Genomic DNA, 10004 nt, shown 5'->3' with positions numbered 1-10004 from the left:
TTAAACTTTTTTTTTTAAAGATTTTATTTATTTATTAGAGAGAGAGAATGAGAGATAGAGAGCACGAGAGGGAAGAGGGTCAGAGGGAGAAGCAGACTCCCTGCTGAGCAAGGAGCCCGATGTGGGACTCGATCCCGGGACTCCAGGATCATGACCTGAGCCGAAGGCAGTCGTTTAACCAACTGAGCCACCCAGGCGCCCTACATATTTTTTTTTTTAAAGAAAAAGAATCATGCATTCATATTGAAATTTCCAATTCAAATTTTAGGGTATAGAGTTTTACTGCACTTCTTCAATTTTAGATTTATCTTTTATGCTGAAAATCTTGGTTCATAATTATTTACATGTTTTAGTCTATAACAAACACATGATCATTTCAAATATTACTACTATCAGTAAGATAACCAGTACAATTCATGTTATTTATGGTTCTTTTACCCTTAGGCTTTTATCTTATATTCCACTCAGGATATGGAGTTAAAATGCTGTATTTCACAGTTACTTGAAACAATTATTTTCTGTGTGGTTATGCCACTAATTTGAAATACTTAGGTTTATTTGTTTTCAATATTTACACAATGCTTTTTAATTTTTGATTTAATTTTATTCTTGCTTATATAAAATATTTATACAATTCCAAATCCTCTACCTACCCTGTTCAGCTGTATCAAAACTTGAGGTGGGGGACGCCTGGGTGGCTCCGTCGGTTAAGCGTCTGCCTTTGGCTCAGGTCATGATCCCAGGGTCCTGGGATCGAGCCCCACATCGGGCTCCCTGCTCAGCGGGGAGCCTGCTTCTCCCTCTGCCTGCCCCTTCCCCTGTTTGTGCGTGCAGTCTCTCTCTCTCTGACAAATAAATAAATAAAATCTTAAAAAACAAAACAAAACAAAACAAAACTCGAGGTGGTCTTTTCCTACCACCTATTCATTCATTCCTTTATTCATTCAACAGATATTTGTGAAGCACCTGCGCTAGGCTAGTGTGGGGTCTACAGTAGGGAACAAACCAGACGGCAGTCCTTACCCCCATGGAGCTTGTATCTTAGTGTGATGTTTGGAGAAACAACTCTCTTGACAATCTCTGCAGTTCTCCCTTACACCTTCTCTTCCTGTCCCCCCTTGGTTTCTCTTCTCTTCTCCAGGGACTCTGCATTTTTGAAGCAGAAGTTGCAAGTGGTCTTGGGTGGTGAAGGAAAAAGAAAATTTCCCTCAGTGCCTTTTTCTGTTTTCTCTAAATTCACATTATATTACTAAGTTACTTCATATTTCTGAGGCTGAATTTATACATATGAAAAATGTATTCCCCATACTCTTGAATCTGGGTTAGGCCTCTGACAGCTTTGACCAACTGAACATGACAAAAGTAACACTATGCCAGTCTCAAGTCTAGCCTTTAAGAGAACTGATAGTTTGCATTTCTTTCTTGGAAGCAGTTGCCATGTCAAAAGGAAGCCCAAGCAGCCACAAAGAGACTCCGATGGAAAAGAGGGAAAAGAATTGAAGTCCTGGGCTGAGAGTTTCCAGATGGTAGCCAACCACAATTTGCCAACACGTGAGTGAGCCATCTCGACGTGAATCTTCTAGTACCAGAAGTGCCCACCAATGTCCTACGGTACAGAGATAAGCTGCCTACCAAGCTCCAACCAAACTGCAAAATTTGAGCAAAAAATAATTATTTGAAGCCACTAAATTTTGAAGTGGTTTGTTATGCAGCAATAGAGAAGTAACATAGTAGGTCCTTATTGAGAAGTATTCCTATTCTAGAATATTTAAAAGTATTTACAAGGCTTAGATGGACCTTAAATCTCTGGCCAGAAACCATGAGTTTTTGCTCAGGATCTGATGCAGCTGTGTGTCATCAGGGATTTCTGTTCACATCTTACCATTTAGATTAAGAAACTGTAATGAAGACTGTCATCTACAATTCAAAGATTTCTAGCTCTGGCAATACTTTTTCTTGTCTGTATTTGCTGCAATCTTCCTATTCCTTGTCTTTGGACCTCCATGTTGATTTGCTGATGATAAGTTTTATTATCATTATAATCATACCCCTTTACAAGTCATAGTTCTTATAGGCCAATTAACTAGTTTTCATTTATTGAGAAAACTTGCAACTCATTTGTGTCTATAGGAGTATTTTTTTTTAATTTTATTTATTTATTTATTTATTTGAGAGAGAGAGCATGAGCATGTGTGAGCTGGGGAAGGGACATAGAGGGAGGGAGAAGGAGAGGGAAAGAATCTCAAGCAGACTCTGAGTCAAGCACAGAGCCGGAAGTGGGGCTTCATCTCACAACCCCAAGATCATGACCTGAGCCAAAACCAAGATTTGGAAGCTCAACCAAATGAGCCACCCAGGCACCCCCATGTTTTAAATCAGAACTGCAATAGATTGATTGATTACGATAGAATCAGATGACCCCAAGGGATTTCAAAACTCCGCTGGCTTAGCTTTCCCTCACTTGTAGACAAATAGATATTTCATTTCCCAATATTTCCAGGCAGATCCCAGCCTGCAGGGTAAAGGGAAGAGATGCAGAGTAGCCCAGCAGATTTGGAAGAGGAGATAGAGATGGGGAAAAAATTAAAAATGGGAGTAGGGAAGGGAGACTAAATAACGGGACAGACTCTGCCCTCAGAATTCAGTGGGTGATGCACCTTGTCCTGATGAAACCTCAGCCTGGTCTGCAGGGCATCACTGGGTAGTACCTGTGGATGGCTCGATGTGTCTGCCTCTATGAGCTCCCAGCTTATTGGTCATTAGATATTATTTTCAACACTTGGTATGTCCTACATAGCCTATATTTAGGAATACTTCTGAAACACGACGTCAGGAAAGAAGCCATCAGCTAGATAACATGGACTTTGCGAAGAGTAATGGGAAAAACTGAAGTCAGCTCAGTACAAGACAGATCCCCTGACCTTTTTTCCAGAAAGGGGGATAAGGAATGCCTGGCAGGTGACTCAAACCCCAGAGAGGAGAACAAGCAGGGGAAGAAATGCTGGGCTGGGTGAGAGGACTAAAAGATGTAGAAAACAGTCTCACTGGTCCCAACTTTTTGTGATTACTCCCCCCTACTTTTTCTTTCTTTTTCCTTTTTAAACTAAGGAGGCATGTAATGAGGATGGCCAGCAGAGGGCCTTCAAATGAACATTAGCATGGAACACTTTCATGTCTGTGTGAGATCTTTGAGCTTTTGATTTTCTTCCCTATAAGATTTTATTTTAAGAAAATGAAAAAAAAAACACCTCTTCACATTTTATCGGGAAATAGTAGTAAAAGAATACAGACCTCGATGCATGTCGCTGGCATTAGGATTGTTTGCAGTATTTCAAGGAGAACCAGGTACTTCAGCAAAAGGTCAGTAGGTGGCAAACTTCTACAACCCTTAGACTGAAGGCCTGTAATGGGTAGATTCCATTCTAGATAAATACTGGAGGCTCTTGCTTCATTTTTGGGGGTGGGGATGGGTGGTGGTTGGTTTGTGTGTGTGTGTGTGTGTGTGTGGGTGTGTGTCTGTTTGTGTGTGTCTGTGTTATGTTGTAAAACACACTGAGTGAAAAATAAGTCTCTTTTCAAATAATTATTAAGACATTTACCAATTAAGCTAAATAGGCATGCATCAAAATCAGTCATCCCGTCTCTCATGAAGGTCACCTCTGAGTGTGCTTAGTTATCTCAACCCCTGTGGGAGAGAGGGTGGGATTAGAAGGTCCCTAAGTTCTCCTTCATTTAGAGACTCTGGTGTGAGGTGTTCCACTTGATCCTAAGTCTTATCTGCCCTTAATAAGCCTCCCCGTGTCTTATGAGCTGGAAGTTGATGGAGAGAGTTCCCAACTTACATGGTGAGATAAGGCTTGGATTATATTTTTGGAGGTAATTATTTTTGGGCAATGTTGAAGGATGACAGGAACATCTGAGTAAGTCTATTGGCATACAAAGAAATAGGACATTGTAAAATAACATTGTGTTTCTTTCCTGAAAACCTGGATTCAACGTTAGCATCTTTCATTCCTGGAATCTCCAAATTTAGAGTTTGTACTAATGAATTCTGGAGAGAAATTATTTCTTTATCCGTTCTCTCAGAGGGCCATTTCCTGGTAAAAGGCTGTTTCAGAACTCCCGCAATCTTCTCCATCACTGACGTGTTGTTCTTGGATGGGATGGTGCCATTGCTTTGCTTTACACCTGAGTGATGTGTTAGGGACATAGCCAGTCCCTAAACATCCATTTGTTGTGGACATCTGCTGCGTTTATTCAGTGTCCTTGAATCCCTTCTTGGGGAAGACTGTGCATCCCAACTCCATGTAGTTCTGCAAGGCTCTCAATCACCTGGGCCTGCCCTCCCAAAGTGTGGAGATGTGAAGCAGCATGGCCATTGGATCCTTTTGGGGATTTGATTTTCATGCTGGAGGGGGAGCATGCAATATGATATTTTATTTCCATCCTTGCTAAACCTGAAGGATATATAACTTTGGCTGCTAATGGTATGATGCCTGTTATACACTCTAAAGTCTACTTTGTCTAATACTAAGATGGCCACTCCAGGTTTCCTTTGATTAGTGTTGGCATGGTACACCTTGTTCATCCTTTTACTTTTAATCTAGTTGTGACATTATATTTAAAGTTTGTTTCTTGCAGAGAACACAGAGTTGGTTCTTACTCTTTCATTCAATCTGGCCACCTCTGTGTTTAAACTGTATTGCTGGGGTGCTTGGGTGGCTCAGCAGGCTAAGTGGCTGCCTTCGGCTCAGGTCATGATCTCAGGGTCCTGGGATAGAGCCCCATGTTGGGCTCTTTGCTCAGCAGAGAGTCTGTTTCCCCCCTCCCTCTGCCTGCCGCTCCCCCTGCTTGTGCTCTCTCTCTCTGTCAAATAAATAAATAAATAAATAAATAAATAAATAAATAAATAAATAAAATCTTAAAAAAAAACTGTGTTGTTGACCATTTACATTTAATATGATCATTGAGGGATCATGTAGAGATCATAGGTAGATTCCTACTCAGTCCTATTTAGAGAACCAGGCTAGAGCCATACTGATTGATTGCTACCTGTGCTCTGAGTATAGTTAAATATTTTGCCTGTCACTGCAGCCCTTTAGGAAGATTTGTTGACCTAAAAGCATAAAAGCTATGTCTGTCTCTGCAGGGTGGATAGAAACATATATTTTGAGGGGGGGGTTTAAAAAAAATAAAAATCATGCGCCCTCTTTGTAGCAACATCTGGGGGCTACAGCAGGCTACTGATGGCAACACAGCATGTTTCTGCAGACAGGGCCTTCCTACTGCACCTCCCAAGCCTTGACTCCTGCGGGTTACAGAGAGAATGCCGGAAAAGGTTTTCCAAGGCCTCCAAAGAGATGAGAGGAGGAGGAAAACTGAGAGCCATGGGGACTCTGTACAGCACGTGGGACGGACAGCCCACTTCTGGGACTGCAGAGAAAGTAGAGTTGATTCTTGGAGGATGAGTAGCACCATCTAAACTGAGGTGGGGCCCAAGTCAGCAGGACAGAACCACGGAACTTGCAAATGAGCAGTCATTCTACAAGGTTCGTGCTGAGAGTACAGGAGGAAGTAACATCAGCCAGGGAGGTCGGGGTGAATGCTAAGGACAGGGAGGTCGATGCCCAATATCATCAAGATGAGTATATCTCAGCTGAAGCCCGAGAGGACAAAGGGCAGCACTGATGAAGTATTCCCCACCTCTCCCAAGGACAGGGTCATCATCCAGGCCTGTCCTTACCCCAGACAGGGACCCTGGCTGGGGAGAGAATCCTAACAGAATGCATTTTAAGCCAGAAGTGCCTGAAGTACTTTGAACTGGGAAGGGGACAGATTCGACCAGTAATGGAAGTGAGAACTTGAGAGCTAGGGTTACAGAGAAAGAACATTCCAAGAGACTATGCTCTGACACTTTTCCCTTAGTAACCCCACGATTTATCCTTGAACATTTCCCTTGGCCCATTGGTATTTTTATTTCTGTTGGATAAATTCCGAGAAATGATTTGCAAAGGCTGTTGACTTTAAAAGATACCTCTTTTATCCAGACACCAATTTAATTCCATTATTTAAAAGTTTTTCAATTGATTCCTTTGGGCAGTGTAGGCATATGATCACCTCATCTGTGAATCATGGTACATTTATTTTCACAGTTCCATGGTTATGTACTTTTGTTTCATGTCTTGGCGAACAGACCAGACTTCTAGAACCATAAAACATTCTAATTTTGTTTCTAATTTCAATGGGAATAATACAGCTACTTAACTAACATGTACTGAGCAGTTATTATGTGTCAGGTACTGTCCCAAGCACCATATATGTATTATCTTATTTCTCCATCACTATCATAATTTCCATTTTACAGTGAAGAGACTGTGACCAGCGAGGTTAAATTGCTTACCTAAGATGAGAAGTGGCGGAGTTGGGATGTAAACTCTGACTCTAGAGCCTGTTGGTCTTCACCTCTAGACAGATGTGCTGCTAAATGTTTAACAACCAGCTCTCCGAAAAACACTGATTTATAACATTTGCCATTTTTTTGTGTGATGTAAATACGCCCTCTGTGGCTGACATGACATCACTGAACCTGGATTTGGGAAGAGATGCTCATAATTCCTCTGGCAAGCTAAGACCGGCCACTGTAACCAGTTCTAAGCACCACAGCCTCTAGTGTGACACCATGAGGCACAGAGGTGGTGTTGTGTAAGGAATCTATTAGTGGGATTCTTTGGTTTTAAGAAATAGAAAATCAAGCGGAGCTGGCCCAAGCAGAAGGTGGAATTTACTAGAAGGAAACAGTCTCAGAATGAAGAGCAGGAAGCAACAGGGCCTCAGGAGGGCTAGGGATGAAGACCAGATGTGCTATGGGGCCTTGATGGGTCCCTTGTGCCTCAGTCTCTGTTTACTGCAGGGCAGTGCTCCTATGTCTCTGGCCCACAGAGCAGAACCTACCAGCCATTGTTCCTGAACTTACTCACCAATGTTCTTTCCACCAGCAGAGACCGAGGTCCTCTCTGACTGGCTCAGTTGGGTCAAGAGTCAGTCCCAGGTCAGTCAGCTATGGCCAAGTGGCTTTAGTGGGTCTGTGTGCCTCTGCTCATGATCATATTGGGGATGTCAGTCTAGATTAGGACCAAGCCCTTCTGCCTTTGAAATTCTATTACACTTAAAACTCATCATCATGCTGTGGTCCTCTGGGTTCCCCTCCATCTGCGCCCTGATGACCTTTCTGACTGAGGTTATCCCTGTCAGTCTCCTCTTTGCTCCGTCTGCCATGCTGGCCTTTCTGTTGGCCCTTGCGCATTACCAGCTCATTCTTACCTCAGGGCCTTTGTACTTGCTCTCCATCCCCCGCCAGGCTTCTCATGGCTCACACCACCCCCTTCATTCAGAGCATCCCTCCCTGAGCACCCGCTTGCAACAGTCCACTCCATCCATGCCACCCTCCTACCTGCTTCATTTTTCTTCAAAGATGACCTGAAATTGTATCGTGTATTTGACTGTCTGCTCCCCACTGGAACATAATCCATGGGCCTCAGAACATTGTCCTGTTTATGGCTTGTATTTTCAGCATCTGGAATGGTGCTTGGCATGTAGTAGATACTCAAAACCTATTTGTTGAATGCATGATTCAATGAATGAATGAATGAATATATGAATGAGTTGCAGACTTACTACGAAATATACACTTAAAAATAAACTTTAACTGTTATCTGAGTTTTCAGATGTGTTTTTGCTTATTCTGTACTTGAATAAAATAGTGTTTCTTTAAAAATGAGATGTAATCCAGATTTTTAGTGGTCTGACCTTTCCTAACCTATCCCTTAGCCCACCTTCTCCCAGGCTTCCCTAGAATATTCTAAGTTAGTGACCTTTTGCAGTATTATGTGGAAATAGGCTTTCCTTGTTCATTCAAGGCAGAAAATAGTTGATATGAATAATGATTTGATGATAAGTATGCTGTCCTGGTAAGAAAGGGAGTGGTTTGGAGAGCTGGTGTTTTGTTTTCCTTTTTTAAAGGCTCTGAGCAAGCAGAAAACAGTATCCATTTGTTTACGTGACTATTTCACAGATGACTTTGGCAAGAGTCATCTTTAGTTAAATCCCAGCATAGTAACCCAGAATTATCCTCCGAAGAGACAGATGAAGAAAAATGGCTTCCTACCTGAAAAAAAATTTTTGAAAAAAAAGCATATTTCCAAAAGGATACAAAAAAAAAAAAAAAAAGGAGAGGGGGCATTTCTCTTTCTCATAAAAAATTCAGAGCAAGAAGGACAATACTATTTTCATAAGAGAAAGCATGCATTAGGCCATAGATAAGCCTTTTTTTTTTTTTTTCCAAAGCAGGAGATTTTCAGTTGAAGAAAACTGACAACTTTGCCTCCAGGCTGAATTTTATAGTTTTTGCCAACAATAGCTGTATTTACTGATGGCCCTACGTTGCCCCCCAACAAATTCAAGATTAAGTAAAGGACTGGTGTTCTCAGACAATCACCAACAAAACGGACATTTTCTTCCTGTTTGTGGAGCTCCAGGCTTCATGTCCTTACCTTTGAAAAATTACCTCAGAAGTTGTTGCTTTTAAAGATAGAAGTTGATAGAGCTGGTAAAATAGAATGTTCGTACCGCTCAAGCTGTAGTTTTCAACCTTAGCTGCACCCTAGCTTCACCTGGGAACTTAAAAAGGTGGTATTTTGATAGGGACTGCATTGAATATGTAGACTGTTTTGGGTGGTATAGACGTTTTCACGATGTTTGTTCTTCCAGTCCATGAGCATGGAATGTTCTTCCATTTCTTTTTTTTTTTCCCTTAAAGATTTTATTTATTTATTTGAGAGAGAGAGAGAGAGCATAAGCAGGGGCAGAGGGAGAAGCAGGCTCCCTGCTGAGCAGGGAGCCCGACTTGGGGCTCGATCCCAGGACCCCAGGATCATGACCTGAGCCAAAGGCAGATGCTTAACCGACTGAGCCACCCGGGCACCCTGTTTTTTCATTTCTTTGTGTCCTCTTCAATTTCTTTCCTAAGTGTTCTATAGTTTTTAGAGTACAGATTTTTTACCTCTTTGGTTGGGTTTTGGGAACTTAAAAAGGAAACACCAACCCAATGCCAGAGTTCTATCCCAGCCCAGGTAAATGGGAAGGTGGGCCCATTAATCCTCATTGCTGTTAGTTTTCTGGTTGTCAGGTGATTCTAACCTAACCCGTGGCTGCATTGAGAAGCATTGCGCTCCAGCCCTTGCCACAGGGTGCTACCGAATCCCATCCTGGATGGGGCATCTGGTGGGGTTGCGCACAATCCTGCTCCCCAGCCAAACGGTGGAGAAAGCAAGTTTGTCTTGGCTCTCCTCTCCTCTGCCCTTGTGTGTCCCTCTCCTCACTCCTGGAAACTTGCCCTCCCGAGCTATTTCTCAGGCGTTCTTATCCTGTCCTGTGCCCACCGTGAAGCTATCAGGCTCTAAGGAAACGCTTCCTTGCTAAAAAATAATCCTACAGAGCTCTCTCCCTTTTCAGGGTAGTATTATCCCTCTCAAAAACAAACAACAACAACAACAACAAAAACCTAAAATCCAAAAAATCCGCCATGTAATAGAAAAAAAATGTGGAAGGCCACATAATGCAGCTGGTGAGTTCGAGGTAAAATTGAGGAGAGGGGGAAGTTGCTCCGGGCTCCCCTCAGGCCCCTCCTGGTCGGCAACAGTCTACTCCAAAGGGCCACTCTGCGGGACCACTCTGGCAAGTTACCTAACCTCTCTGTGCCCCAGTTTCCTCGTCTGTAAAAGGGGGGGTGATGTTCATACCAATGCACAGAGTTGTCGTGAGGACTTCAAACAGAAAGCATTCGGGGAGTACTGCCACAGTGAGCAGTCAATGCCCACTAGCAGTTATTACTATCATCACTATTACCATAATTTCAAATTCTTTTTCTTTTTTTAAGATTTTATTTATTTATTTGACAGAGAGAGACACAGAGAGAGCAGGAACACAAGCAGGGGGAGGGGGAGAGG

This window comes from Zalophus californianus, chromosome 6, assembly GCF_009762305.2.
Source record: "Zalophus californianus isolate mZalCal1 chromosome 6, mZalCal1.pri.v2, whole genome shotgun sequence".
In the NCBI taxonomy this organism is placed as follows: Eukaryota; Metazoa; Chordata; class Mammalia; order Carnivora; family Otariidae; genus Zalophus; species Zalophus californianus.
Note: the sequence above shows the minus strand (reverse complement) of the source record.